This window comes from Hetaerina americana, unplaced genomic scaffold (assembly GCF_022747635.1).
Source record: "Hetaerina americana unplaced genomic scaffold, ioHetAmer1.1.p SCAF_10, whole genome shotgun sequence".
In the NCBI taxonomy this organism is placed as follows: domain Eukaryota; kingdom Metazoa; phylum Arthropoda; class Insecta; order Odonata; family Calopterygidae; genus Hetaerina; species Hetaerina americana.
The window spans coordinates 25,015,111-25,028,916 of NW_027286070.1; positions in this window are offsets into that span (position 1 = coordinate 25,015,111).

Genomic DNA, 13,806 nt, shown 5'->3' on the forward strand with positions numbered 1-13,806 from the left:
GAAGTGATTTTATTTTATATTAGAGGGAAAAAGCATTTTAGATTGAAAGTAAAAATTATACAAAATATGTGTTATAGTTTCTGCTCATAAGAAGAGGAATGTATATCATACTATATAGGAAAAATGCAGGAAAATATAAAAGGAATGAAACAATGATAAGACAGGTTAAGGTTGAAAGTGAAGTATCTTGTTAGGGTTTCGACTTCTCTCGACCTCTCGACGGTGTGTGTGTCGCAAAAATAAAAGTCGATAATACATTTAATAAATGTGTGAAATATTCAGAGACTGCAAAATATGAATCAACCGAAGGATGATCCCTGTGAAATTTTGACGAAGATATGACCACTGGACATTTTACAAACAATGAATGCTAAAATGTAGTTAAAGGAAGTTAAATAAATAAAATAAAATAAAAAGTAGTAAAAGTAATGATTAAAAGACGGAAGAAACCTAAGGCATAGGAAATAATGGCGAATAGATAGGAATAATTGAATTTGATGTTTTATCTGATTAATGCCAATTGGAGGGCCTTGGGTGAAGTAATTAGAGAAGTATTAAAATTCTTTTTTAGATTAGAAAGCAAGAACTAAATGAATTTCTATGGTATCCAAAGGTGCTAAAAACAGTTGAAAATAGATTGAAAGCCCTGTTATTCCTCTAAGGCAAAAGGACTGATGGCCTACACGATATTTCTATAGAAATCATTAAACTTCATTGGCAAGTTTCTCATCGCTAGTTTGTGTAACTAATTAAAATGATGGCGAGCTCTAGTTGTAACAAAAGATTCTAAGAATAGCAGAATCGTACCTTCAAATTCTTGCGTCAAATTTTTTATTAGGACACCTTTCTCCTTGAATGCGTATAAAAAATGGAAAATATATACCCTGCCAATAACAGGCGGCAGCCCTTAATAATAGATTAAAAATTGCGAATGATAGCCATAGGAATAACAGGATAAAAAATAAATTTTTAATATCCTGAATAAAATATATTTAGACGAACTTCTTTCTCTCAAGGGGTATATTTTCTTCTCAAGGAGTAATTTATCCGTGGAATGAACATTATAAATTCAATCAGTTAATTGAAATAAAAGAAAACTTCTACAAGATCATTTCATTTTATGTTTATAAAATGCTTCCCTATAGTTCTTGCGGCAATTTACAAACCTTGTTAGTTTATTCGTTGCATAGTGTCACGATTTTTAGAGATTATTTGATTGCAACCGTATGCATAAGCTCAAATCTAATAGGAGTGCATAGTTCAAATGTTCATTGACAGTTATAATTAGTTGTCCTGTTATTGAACAAAAATCTATTATCCCACAACACTGGGTTCTCAGAAGTTCCTTACTGGGAAAAGTTTAATAATCCTTTGAATATTCAACAGTATAATGCATACGTATACCTTAGAACGTCTGAAATTACATTCACAAATTTATTATTGAAGTATTGTTTGATAATAGAGTGAAACTTTCTTTGCTGAAAAGCTCTTCGAGACAGGCTAGGAAAGGGTGTTGCGGGGTATGAGTTTTCCAGTAACACCATTTGCTAATGCGTGTCAATGCTGTAAGCAGGCAGAATTAGAATACCGAGGCATTAAATGCCATAAGTAGACTATTTTATGCTATGAACCGCTTTCATAACAAAAATTCTTCGTACATGTATTCATTTTCTTTCCAATAATTGGTCAAATATTATCAATCGCGCAACTTTTTGTGCTTAAAATAATAATTTTATAACATGTTTTGACTGTTTTCATGCACAGAATAGCGTACCAATACACGTTCAAGAAGTTCATTAGTTTCTAAATTATATCTCCATGTCCACCTGCGAGTTGAAACTGAAAATTTTTAATTAAAATCTCGGTATGAACTGTTGATGGATTTGGTAGTAGTAGTAGTTTTGAGGGGAGGCGACCGACAGCTAAGGTCATTTGCGCCATAGGGGATGGACAGGAAAGGATGAAGGGTGGAGAGAAACCCGGCGTCGGCATTAGCCTACTCTTTACGAAAGGCGCCAAGGGGTCCGCAGTTTAACGTCCCATCCGACGGACGGCGTACTCACTCAAAGTGCCCTCCACAAAGCACCTCAAGTAGGGATCGAGATACCTCTGAAAAATATTCAACACCGCCGGGATTTGAACCCGCGCCCTCACGGTGGGAAGCCAGTACGTTAGCCCCCGCACCATCTCGATCCCATGGATTTGGTTCCAAAGTAAACAGTCGTCTTTGACAGTCATAAATTAGCATGATCATAGATAATAGCAGACAAATGACTTCACCAACTTCTTCCAAACAAAATCAAGACAAAAACGTATATATAAAGAATAATCCAACTTATGATGCGATTTTTCCAATAAAAAACTTACATTGTAGTATCTGTTTGCTGACTTCTTTAGATTCTACACAGTTGGTACTTATTAGATAAGCAAATGTATCATCTCGGCCATCAAAATTATCCAATCCCGAAATCGGATCTAGAGTCATATTTTTGGAAAGGAAAAAATAGAAAGGTTATCAGATGAAAATATTCTCGTACCTAAGTTTGGTTATTTATTCATTATATACATTTAATAATATGGGAAATCCAGATTATATCTGACTAGAGAATTCCCAAAAACCTTTTAAATACGTTGAACAAAGTGTATGCCATCCGCGCGAAAACCTTTTTTCTATGCATCTCTACTTTTTTATAAAGCTCATAAAAATGCACAATAATTTATCTTTGAGTTTTAAAATAATTCATATCTATTTTTGCCAAACATATTTCTTTGAAAACTCATATTAAAATTATATTTATCTTACAAAGTACTGTTGAAGGAACAGAGGGTTAAGGGTGAGGAATTTGGAATTAAATTCCATATGTGTACTTACCACGGAATAAAAAAGTGGGCGAACGGCTGTTGAAGGACACGCTATACGATACCCAAGTCGAAATTCCACTATGGATTCCGTCTCCGCCGGACATCGAACCCTGGTACTCTCGTTGAAAAACCTGTATAGCAACTACCGGAATTACACCACTCTTCTTTTTCATGGCTCAAAGCATTATTAAGGATACTTACCCATCATCGCGGCAGTCTTTTACAGGGTGTCACTGGATGTGTGTGCAACTTACAGGTATATCACTTAAGGCATACCGTATTCCGACTTCCAATTCCATGCCTGCAGTTTTAGCGCTCCAAGCCTAAGAATTTATTTTTCACAGAATAATCTCATCACAGTCGTATCGTATTTGAAAATCTTATCACACTGCATTACCAATCCTGTCAAATAGTGAAACTTATCCACAATACCTCTTTGAATAGTGCTTCGTATTTTAGCCTAAGAATTTTATGCAGCATTAAATTTTCTAGGGATTAATAAAATTATCCCTAGCTTTCTTAGCTTGTCCAGATAAAAGTCTTTTGGATAAAAAATCTTGGAACAATTATTGTATTGGTTGGTTGATTCAGCGTGTCAGTAATATCCCTTTTATCATTTTAACATATGCTGTAAACATTTTCGCATCTGCAAAGCGGAAAGATTAGAATCCGAATCTGGATAGTAACTTTTTCCGTATTTGCAATGTATTTTTATTGCAATGTTTAACTATCACCTTACGTTACGTACCCCTTTAGCGTCGAGTTTACTGCCATTGTATAGTAAAAAAAACACAGGTAATCTAACGGGTTTAAAAATAAATTAATTAACATCTAAAAATGAAGTTATTTTGGAGACGCAATCAGTACAGTCGATCCCTCTCATACTGCAGCAACCCTCATAAACTTAACAACTGTACATACCGCCTAAATAACGGTGTTTTTGTGGCCCATTTCTCAGCAGTTATTTACCTTTATATTTAATTAAAACTTTCATGCTATATACCTATTCTTTTCAATTTTTCTGTTGGCCATATCTAAAAGCCCAGGGATTTTTTAATACTAGTCATCATTAATAGTTTTAAGTTAAATGATGGCATTATGATTTTGTTTTCATTTGACATGGGTTTTTACTGAAATATATAATTAAAATAGCTATTGATTTTTTTATTTGCAATTTCACGTTCATATAAGGTTAGATTTTTATTCCAATTTCTGTAATTTTAGCCGACTGTATTTAGACCTATTAAGGTGTTTAATAATTAGAAAATTTCTGTTCGATAGTGGTTCCTATGTATTCTTGCAATACACATTTATTCGATTTATCATACTGATTATTAAACATCACCTTCAATATTCTTCTGCAGCTTTGTTTCCCTGTATTGCAGATCTTGACTGCTCAATCTTTTATTTAAAATCAAACATTCGATGAGGCCCTTTGAAGAAAAAAAAGACAGAAGATATGTAAAATAGAAATGCTAGCTTGACGATGCTCATTACGAAGACATATGTATAACGTGTTAATAAAAGCATAAAGTATACCGCAATGTAATTGCTGGGTATCCAGCAGCATTAGGAATAATATCCTCTGTTAAAATCTCTAAGGCTATTTTTGACACTCAATGTTCAGGCACCTGATTCAGTAAGGCTGATGCAAACGGTTACAGAGATTTTTAATTTCTTAGTAATTTGATAACATGTATAAAAGTATAATATTGTTGAGCGTGTTTTGCGACTTCCCTCTCAGCAGCACTTCACTTGGTGACAAACCTCACTCACTGTAGGAATGTAATAACGATATAAATAATATTTACTAAGAGTCAAATTAATCACGAAATAAAAATATAAATATAGTATGTAGACGATCGGCTCCTCACAGAGCTTCATTTATCTGCAATAAAGAAATGTTACAAGTGTGTATCACTATTTGTAGCAATTCAAAATTGGATAAATTTTGATTTTAGCAAACTAATAATGAAAGAAGATTGAAACCGCAGGAATATTTTACTGTTCATTGAGACTCATACAAAAAAACCACCTTTTAAAATATAGTTCAACTTTATCAGTTCTATGAAACGTGCGAATAAAACAAGCTCTCCTATTTCCTCATTATTATTCTTACACAGCCTAATGTTAGCAGGAATGGCTAAAAAATTACCTCAGCTGATATATTAAGGCTGCTGTAGTAAGCATCACATGATGTAGTAAATAGATAAGAAGGCATTATTATATCAGTTTTTTATAATAGGACTTTGAAAGGTAGCATGACCTAGAATATTTTCTAGATTCTAATTTGTGGTGTATGAAAAAATGTGTTGAACCATAATAGTTTTATATATTTAAAAATCAAAAACATTAATTGTCTTTTTCAACAATTAGTGACTATTGAACAAGATGATAAGAAAATTTAATGCGAACAAAAAAATCAGGGTAACAGCTTATTGAGTGTCCCATAGGAACCATATGTCTCAACCTATTTATATATGTATATATATATATATATATATATATATATATATATATATATATATATATATATGGTATGTCAGGATAATGTTGAGGAGAGGAAAATTAGAAAATGCTAACAGAGAGATAGAAAGGGGAAATAAAGATATTTTGGGCTTATGCGAGGTGAGATGGAAGGATAGCAGGGGTTTCTTGAGTGATTGTTTTAGAATAATATACGGAATATATATAAATAGATAGATAAAGGTCTTCATTTGTGCGAAATTGAGAATAAACAGGGGTGAGGAGAGAGCCAACAAAGGGTTGCCATAATATTTATTAAATAGGCAGGAAGGAGCGTAGTGAACATAGACAAGCAGCGGATAGAATATTACTAGAAATGATAAAAGGAGAGCCGACGAACTTCGCCGAATGCAATGTAGAAGCATTAAATGGATTGACAAAAAAGGAGTACCAGCGGGCCGTAGAGAAAACCATGAATGGCGGTAAAGAGCTGAGTACTACCGAAGCATCAACTAGATTGACAGGAAAGGAAAATCAGCAGACTGTAGAGAAAATAATAAATGAGAGACAAGATCTGACTACTATCAAGGAAAATAGAGAAACATGAAAAAAGCGATATCAAAGGCGCAACACAAACTATAGGAGCCGTTAATGGGAAAAGGAAAAGGGAACCATGGGTCACGAATGAGATGGTTGAAAGATGGATGAAAGAAGACTGTGGAAGAAGGTACAGAAAGTTAAATGATAAATTAAGATGGGCATGAAATAAAACAAAAGAAAAATGGTGGAACACGCAGTGCAAAGATATGGAAAGTTTGCAGAGGAAGTGTGAAATTGGTGCACTGTGCAGCAAACTTAAATCACTATCGGAAAGTAAGAAGGGAAGATAGTTAGCGATAGGGTGGGTAAGATAAAAGCTGAGAAAGAAAAGATCCAAGAGAGACAGGAGGCCTACATACGAGAAGCACTGTTTGGTAAAGACCTTCGGCCAACAAGGTTAGGTATGGAAAAGGAACATGACGAAGAGGAAGATAGCTTAGGTCTAGAAATACTCGATGATGAGGTAGAAAGGGCGTTAAGGTAGATGCAACCAAATGTCTTAGGGGTCGACAACATTCCTACGGAACTGCTGAAATGATTAGCAAAATGTGGGAGGCTGACTCTATATGGACTGATTCTTAGTATCTTTGAGGATGGAATCTAGCCAGAAGACTTCGCGAGATCAGTGTTACTTCCTATTCGGAACAAGGTAAAGGCGACGGTCGACAGAACAAAAAGTTTGATATCCCAAGCAGCGAAAGTGGTTCTCAGGACCGACAACAATAGCATAGAGAATGGGGCAAATGATTACTTAAAGAACGATCAGTTAGGGTTAAGTGAGGGGATAGGTACGCCTGATGCCATTGAGGTAATGAGATCACTAATCTATAGGAATATATAATACAATCAGGACGTATTTGCCTATATCGTAGACTTCAAAAAGTTTTGTGACAGAGCAACCGCAACCTGTACATATCTCAGTCTAATCGGGTGCAATCGGGTAACAGGGAGTCAGGATTGGCAGTGGTAAGAAGAGGTGTAAAGCGGAGTGGTCCATTATCACATGTGAAGGAATTGATTAGAGAGGCATGGGAAGAATTGGAGGCAGGAATGAAAGTTATAGAGGAATTTGTAAAATCAGTAAGGTTTGCCGATGAGCAAACTGTAATTTGTCAGTCATCTAAGTGGTTGCAAGCATTGCTGAATGAATTGGACAATCAGTGCTTTTGGACAGTCAAATAGATGTGGGTTTAGAATCAATATTAATAAAACAAAGGTGTTGCGATTTTCCAGAAAACAACGCTAGGCTAAGCATTAAATTAAGAGGGCAAAAAGTTGAGCATGTAGAACAGTTTACGTATCTCGGAAGTGTTTTGGACCAACACGGCCTAACTAGTAGGGAGAAGAAGCAGGTCATTGAAGTTGGTCATTAGTTGGTCATTGAAGCAAGAGGATAGACATAGACTTGAGGCTTTTGACATGTGGCTATGGAGAACAATGGAGAAGGTGAAATGGACAGAGAAGAAAACAAATGAAGAAGTACTGGGTATGGTGGGCGAAGAAAGGGGTTTATTGGGAGAAATCCTAAGGAAGAAGGAATAGTGGTTGAGGGCTTATGGATCGAGAGTTGGATGTTGAAGACGGTAATTGAGGAGAGAAGGTTAGGCGAACGAGAAAAGGGAAGGAACAGGATAAGGATGTTGGACGGGATGAAGGGAGGAAGAAAGTAATCATAGATGAAGAAGGTCTTGATGTAGAGTAGTATGCTGGTTTTGTGTTTTGTTAGGAGTCACAAAATATTTCTTTAGTTGCTGTGTCCATCCAAATACCTACTTTAACTGGTAGATTACCTAATAATTTAATATATATATATATATATATATATATATATATATATATATATATATATATGTATATATTTACTCTCTTAACGGGTCAATTCTATGACCAGTATGAAGACACGGCTGGCTTTATATGACTTCATGTGCCTGCGGCTGTGCATGAAGGTGACTGCCACGATAAATATAAGGCAGTGAGTTATGCTTGGGTTTTGGTTAATATTTTTATTGGTTACTTTAATTAAATGCATATATCAGCATTCCGAAGTATATTAGTGTCCTTTTTCATTACACCCATGTGAATGCATATTTCTTCTCAATATGACGGGTTTTTCGTGTTTGAATATATGTACATGTGTGTATGTATATATATATATATATATATATATATATATATATATATATATATATATATATATATATATATATATACACACGTGTGTGTGTGTGTGTGTGTGGTGTGTGTATATATATATATATTTATACACATACACGAGGATGGTCTGCAAATTTTCCTACCTAACAAAGGTACAAGACATTCTTTCTTAAATTTTCTGAACTCGGAAACTTTGTAGACCACCCTCGTATACGTATACATACATATTATTGAGTAATCTACCGGTTAAGGTAGATTTTACGAATACCCATCATACTTTCATTCCTTCCCATGTCTCTCTAATCATTTCCTCCACATTCATACATTCAACAGCACTGATGATAAAGGCTACCGTGACTAACACCTCTTCGAACCCGATCTGGACTTTCCGTTGCCCACTGGCACCTGAGTAGTCTGAAATATATACAGGTTACGGATTAGCCTCCGGGTCATCTTATCTATTTCTATTTTCTGCTACGTACTCAAAAGTTTTCCCAATATCACTATACCAAACGCCTTTGCGAGATCTACGAAACAGGCAAATACGTCCTTTTTGTAATATATCTTCTTTTTATTAGTGATCTCCTCACCTCTATGGTATCACGGGTGCACTCCCCGTATATATATATATATATATATATATATATATATATATATATATATATATATATATATATATATATATATATATATATATATATATATATATATATATATATATATATATATATATATATATATATATATATATATATATATATATATATATATATATATATATATATATATATATATATATGTATACATATGTATTAATATGCATATATATACATATGTGCATGTATATATTTATGTATATGTTTATACTTTTTTCATATATATAATATAAAGCCTATTATACTGTGTCGGTAATAGTTTTGCAGGAGCTGAGTCTGGCCCGCGAAAAATCACATACCTTGATGGAGCTACAAGAGCCATGAGAGGCTCTATATATATATATATATATATATATATATATATATATATATATATATATATATATATATATATTATATAGTAAATATGGAAATTGAAGGTTTAGACATGCGTTATCAAATAGCCATAGCATATAACCAACTATATCTGTGAGTTAAAAATAATGAAGCACACCAGGTATTTATTCATTGTGAGGTATGATATTATTACATTTTAATCGTATGTTACATCCTTATTTCCTCTCTTTTTTGGTCGCTACACTAATTTTTTTATGAATCACAAAAAAAGTGAGAGGTTTCATTTAAGAAACGTTGACATTCAGCTACACGTGAGGAATATGTTTTAAGTGAAGATGGAGAGATACCAAGTGGTGTTAATTCTGATGCCGGTTTTTTCCCAGTCTAAAAAGGTTAAAATTACGGCATATTATAATAAATTATATAAATGATTTAGCACCCAGATGCATTAAAATTTACATCTGGTACCAATTATCGATTTGGCAAAGTGACCACTTTGGAGGTTTCGGAAATCCATCAATAGCATATTTTTATGTTTCGAATTCAATTGTAAGTCATTTAAACATAACATTTTAATATTTCAATGTGATTAAAAAAAGCTGATAATATTATTTATGCAAGAAATATCTTCGTTAATATTTTTTTATATTTTCACCTGTATTCTGACAGATTGAATTCATTTTGGAAGTAAATAAATTGTTTCCCCTAAAGTCTATCAGTTCAAATAAAAATATTCTCAAGGAAAATAATTTTTTTCTTCAATCGAATCGGACGAGCGAGATGGCGTTAGCAAAAAGAAAGAGGGCACATTTGGAAATTATAGGTGGCGCAACCACTATTTTCCGCGGACAGATAGGACTGAGACTATTTATAATGGCCAACAACATTTGGCATCATCAATTTATTTATTCTTCACACACCTTGACTGACGCACAAACAAAAATATATATTAATGTATATTTTTTGCGTGTGTCTCCTTCGAGTCCGTCCGTATGCATACACTTACATTGTAAAATAAATGCTTTATGAGGAAGTAATTTTGCAATTATGAAAGAATCAAATTATCATGCCAGTAGTTTTCAAATTTTTTCCACAATTACATCCTTTTTTACTGGAACCAATATAAAATATGACCAAGCAGCCTGAGATTTGAATTTTTGAAGTTTTGCACTGACCATATAACTGGTTAATGATTAACATATTCCTCAATTAATCTCATACTTTTGGTCAGGCAGATGAGTTTTTTCAAGTGAGAGCGTTTAAACTTTCTAGTGGTCTTTCTCTAGTGGTCTTTGCATCTGAGGTGAGCTTCTAAAAGTCCCCGTAGACATTTCATAATTTGTAATGGTATGTTATTACTTTCGTACATGTTAATTCCGTAAAATATTCCGCATTATAAATATTAATTTTCATTGCATCTAATTTGCCACAGTGCGAAACTGCAGATAATTAAAATATGCAGTGAAAATAAGGCTGTTAAATGCGTATGCTGTTAATTCCTACCCTTGAATGTTGTGACTCAATTAAGTTCTCTGTCAATTAAGGAGATATATTTTACTCTAGGGAGACAAAACACAATTGAAAAAAACTGCTAAAACCTTCCTGGCTGCTGTGTAACGATGCAGCATTTTCGACGTTTTTTTTTCGAAACTAATGGTTTTCGCAGAGGCTTTCATATAGCTATTTCACTGGTAGGAGTGTAGTCTCGCCTCATCCATGGAAGGGGGGATCAAATACTGCGCGAAGAAGCGGATTGGACGGCAGCGCTCAAAAAATTAGTTTAATTACCCAATTCATATTGAATGGGGAAACATTTTGACCATCGCATAAATTTTCATGGAATTCCGCAGCTCGTGTGAATGTAACGAGAGGAAGGGGGAGAGGTATGAGAGGTTGGCTGGGTATGGGGAAGTTTGTTTTCCTCTCTTTTGTTGTTTTTCCACCAGCTTTAGCAGCAACGAGGCGTTTTTGGTAAATGCGCTCGGGTCAAGGGGCGGGGGAGGGAGCAAGGAAGTGTGGGAAAAACAAGTGAGGGGAGGGGTAAAAATCCTAAAAGGGAAGGGCTGCTGTTGTAACACGAGGGTGGAGGACGAGGGAATGGGCGTGGGAGGTGGGGAACGAAACAAGAAAGGGAAAAAATGAAATTGGGGAAGCGGTTAACGAGCTTTTTCGTTTTCATTTGCGCCGAGGCAAATGCGCGGATGCAATGCCAACCATGAAGGCTGTCCTACAGCTCAGGGGACTGGTTAGCGGGTTTCGGGGTGCGAAGGGTTTGGGGAGGGGGGTGAAGAGAGAGGAGTGGGGTAGCGGACGAATAAAAAAATGTCCGAGTGAGAGGAGGGAAGAGCAGCGGAAATAAGGGAGGGAAGTGGATAGAGATATGGAATGGGTGTCGTTTTGCAATGCTTTTGAATCGCATTTCGAGGGGTGGCAGGGCGAAAGGGGTGGTATCAGTGGGGGGGAAGAAGGGAATCGTAGCGGCGCTGCTCGGAAGGAAGCCGGGAAGCTGGGATCCGGTCCCACCGGCGACTGTTGCGAGGCGTGGCGGCGTGGTCCGCTCCCCGGCACCCAGACCGCCCGCCCCCCTCACACAGGACCACGCCCCTCCCCGCGTCGGACCACCAACGGTCGTCGTCGGGCATCGTTCCCGGCACCGCCCAGTTCCATGGCGGCGGCACGCGGGAGGCGCGGCCGACATGCGCGGGGCGCATTGCCGGCACGCGTGCACCGCGCTCCGGGCTTGCACACCACGCCCACTCACGGCTCCGTCTCCGGCGGAGGGAGGGAACCGACCGCCCTCCCCCTCTTTCAGGGGTGTCACGTCCCTCCCACTCGCTCCTTTGGCCGTGGGTGGCCCCTGTCCCCCCTCCATCAGCCCGCGACCGTCCATCCCACCACACACCCTCCTCCCTCCCCCCTCCCGGCGATGTCCACTTCAACGTCCCGCCTTCGGTGCATGTGTTCCCCGGGAAGGGGTCGTGTGCATGTATACTCTCCCTTCTCTTTCCATCTCCCTTCCCGGAGTCCGCGGCCTGTCCCCTATCGGCACGAGGACGCCGGGACTGCGGGCCAGGACCGATTGCCGGAACACGGCCCCGACCAGGCCGCGACATCGCCGAAAATGCAAAATAATAACTGCCGATTAAATGGATAATGCGGCAGAGAGAATTTTGAGGTCCCCTCGTAGCCACCGTGTTTTGCCATGTTAAACTTTGATTACCGATAGGTATTGGGTTGGACTAGCAATTTTTTCTCTCTCGTATTACTATTTTTTATCCCTCCGATCCGCGTGATGGGGGGAAGGGAGGGTGGAGGGGAACGGTGGTCCAGCCGCGGTTTGGGTGGGGGTTTTACGTTTGGGAGGGGAGTAGTTGGCGGGGAGTAGTGGGATGATCATGAAGGTGACACGCATCACGTTTGTTTTGTTGGTCGGGGAGGAGGATAGGACCCCGGCAGCGGGGAAGGGTGCGGGGTGGGCGGCGGGAGGGTCGGCGGACGAAAGCGCAAGAATTCCGGATCGCCATATATCACGCGGTCGCGATGAAGGGGCGCGGTGTACGTAACGAGCCTGCGATGCAAATATTTCGCCGATTGCTATTTGGGCGAATTAATTGGCCAATTATATCTCCTTGCACAGATAGAATTTGTAAGTCGATCTCTCGTCGTCACCGAATCAATGTCACGTGGTCTTTGTCTGGCGTTATCGCGCCGTTAATTTGGTCTTAGAAGTACATGAACACGATCGCAGTCACGGATCTGATTTGGGGAAATGACTTTGAGAAGAGAAATTTGGCTCTACCTTGGATAAAGTATGTAGGGACTCATATGTTTGCCGAATTTTTGGCTGTCTGTAGTAATTTGTTCGTTCATATTTTTTGACCTTATGGTCTGCTCTTCATATAAGAATCACATCGTAAACATATACGTTTAAACAATCTGTAAAAATCAACGTCAAACGTATAAATAAATTAAAAGTTTTAAAACATCTATGTACTCCCCCAATGAAGGGAGTAAATGTTTTCTTTGACATACTGACTTTTGAAAATTTTAGTTTTTAAGAGTTGGTCAAATTCATTAAAAATGGTTTAGTAAATGGCCATTAACGACATTAATCCCCTCACCATTCGGCGTTGCCATGTTAATTCATAAGATTGCTGTCAGTTAATAATAATCACATGTATATATATATATATATTTTACGATTGAAAATAATATTTGAACAATCCTACCCTGTGCGTCCCATTTTGGTTCCAATAACGCCCTTCTTACTTAATAATACAAATGTGAAGTTCTTAAGAACAGGAAAATTAAAATATGAGGCTTCTGTGAAGTGTTGAATTATATTAATTCGTACAATTCGGTTTTCTAATATTCAAATAAAAAACTGTTCTTAGGAATTCAATTGAGAGCTTACGTATTCATATGCTTATGCATGCATTACCAAACCGACCTTTAGTTTAATTATAAGTGTACGGTTTTTTTAAGGACACACACACGCACACACACCTATATATATATATATATATATATATATATATATATATATATATATATATATATATATATACATATACACACACACATACATACACATACATTCACACATACACACACACACACATATATATATATATATATATATACACACATATATATTTTGGACGCATTATAAACGTTAAATTTTGTAGAATTTCTTTAAATAAATTTATGAAGCTTGACGTAAGAATAATGG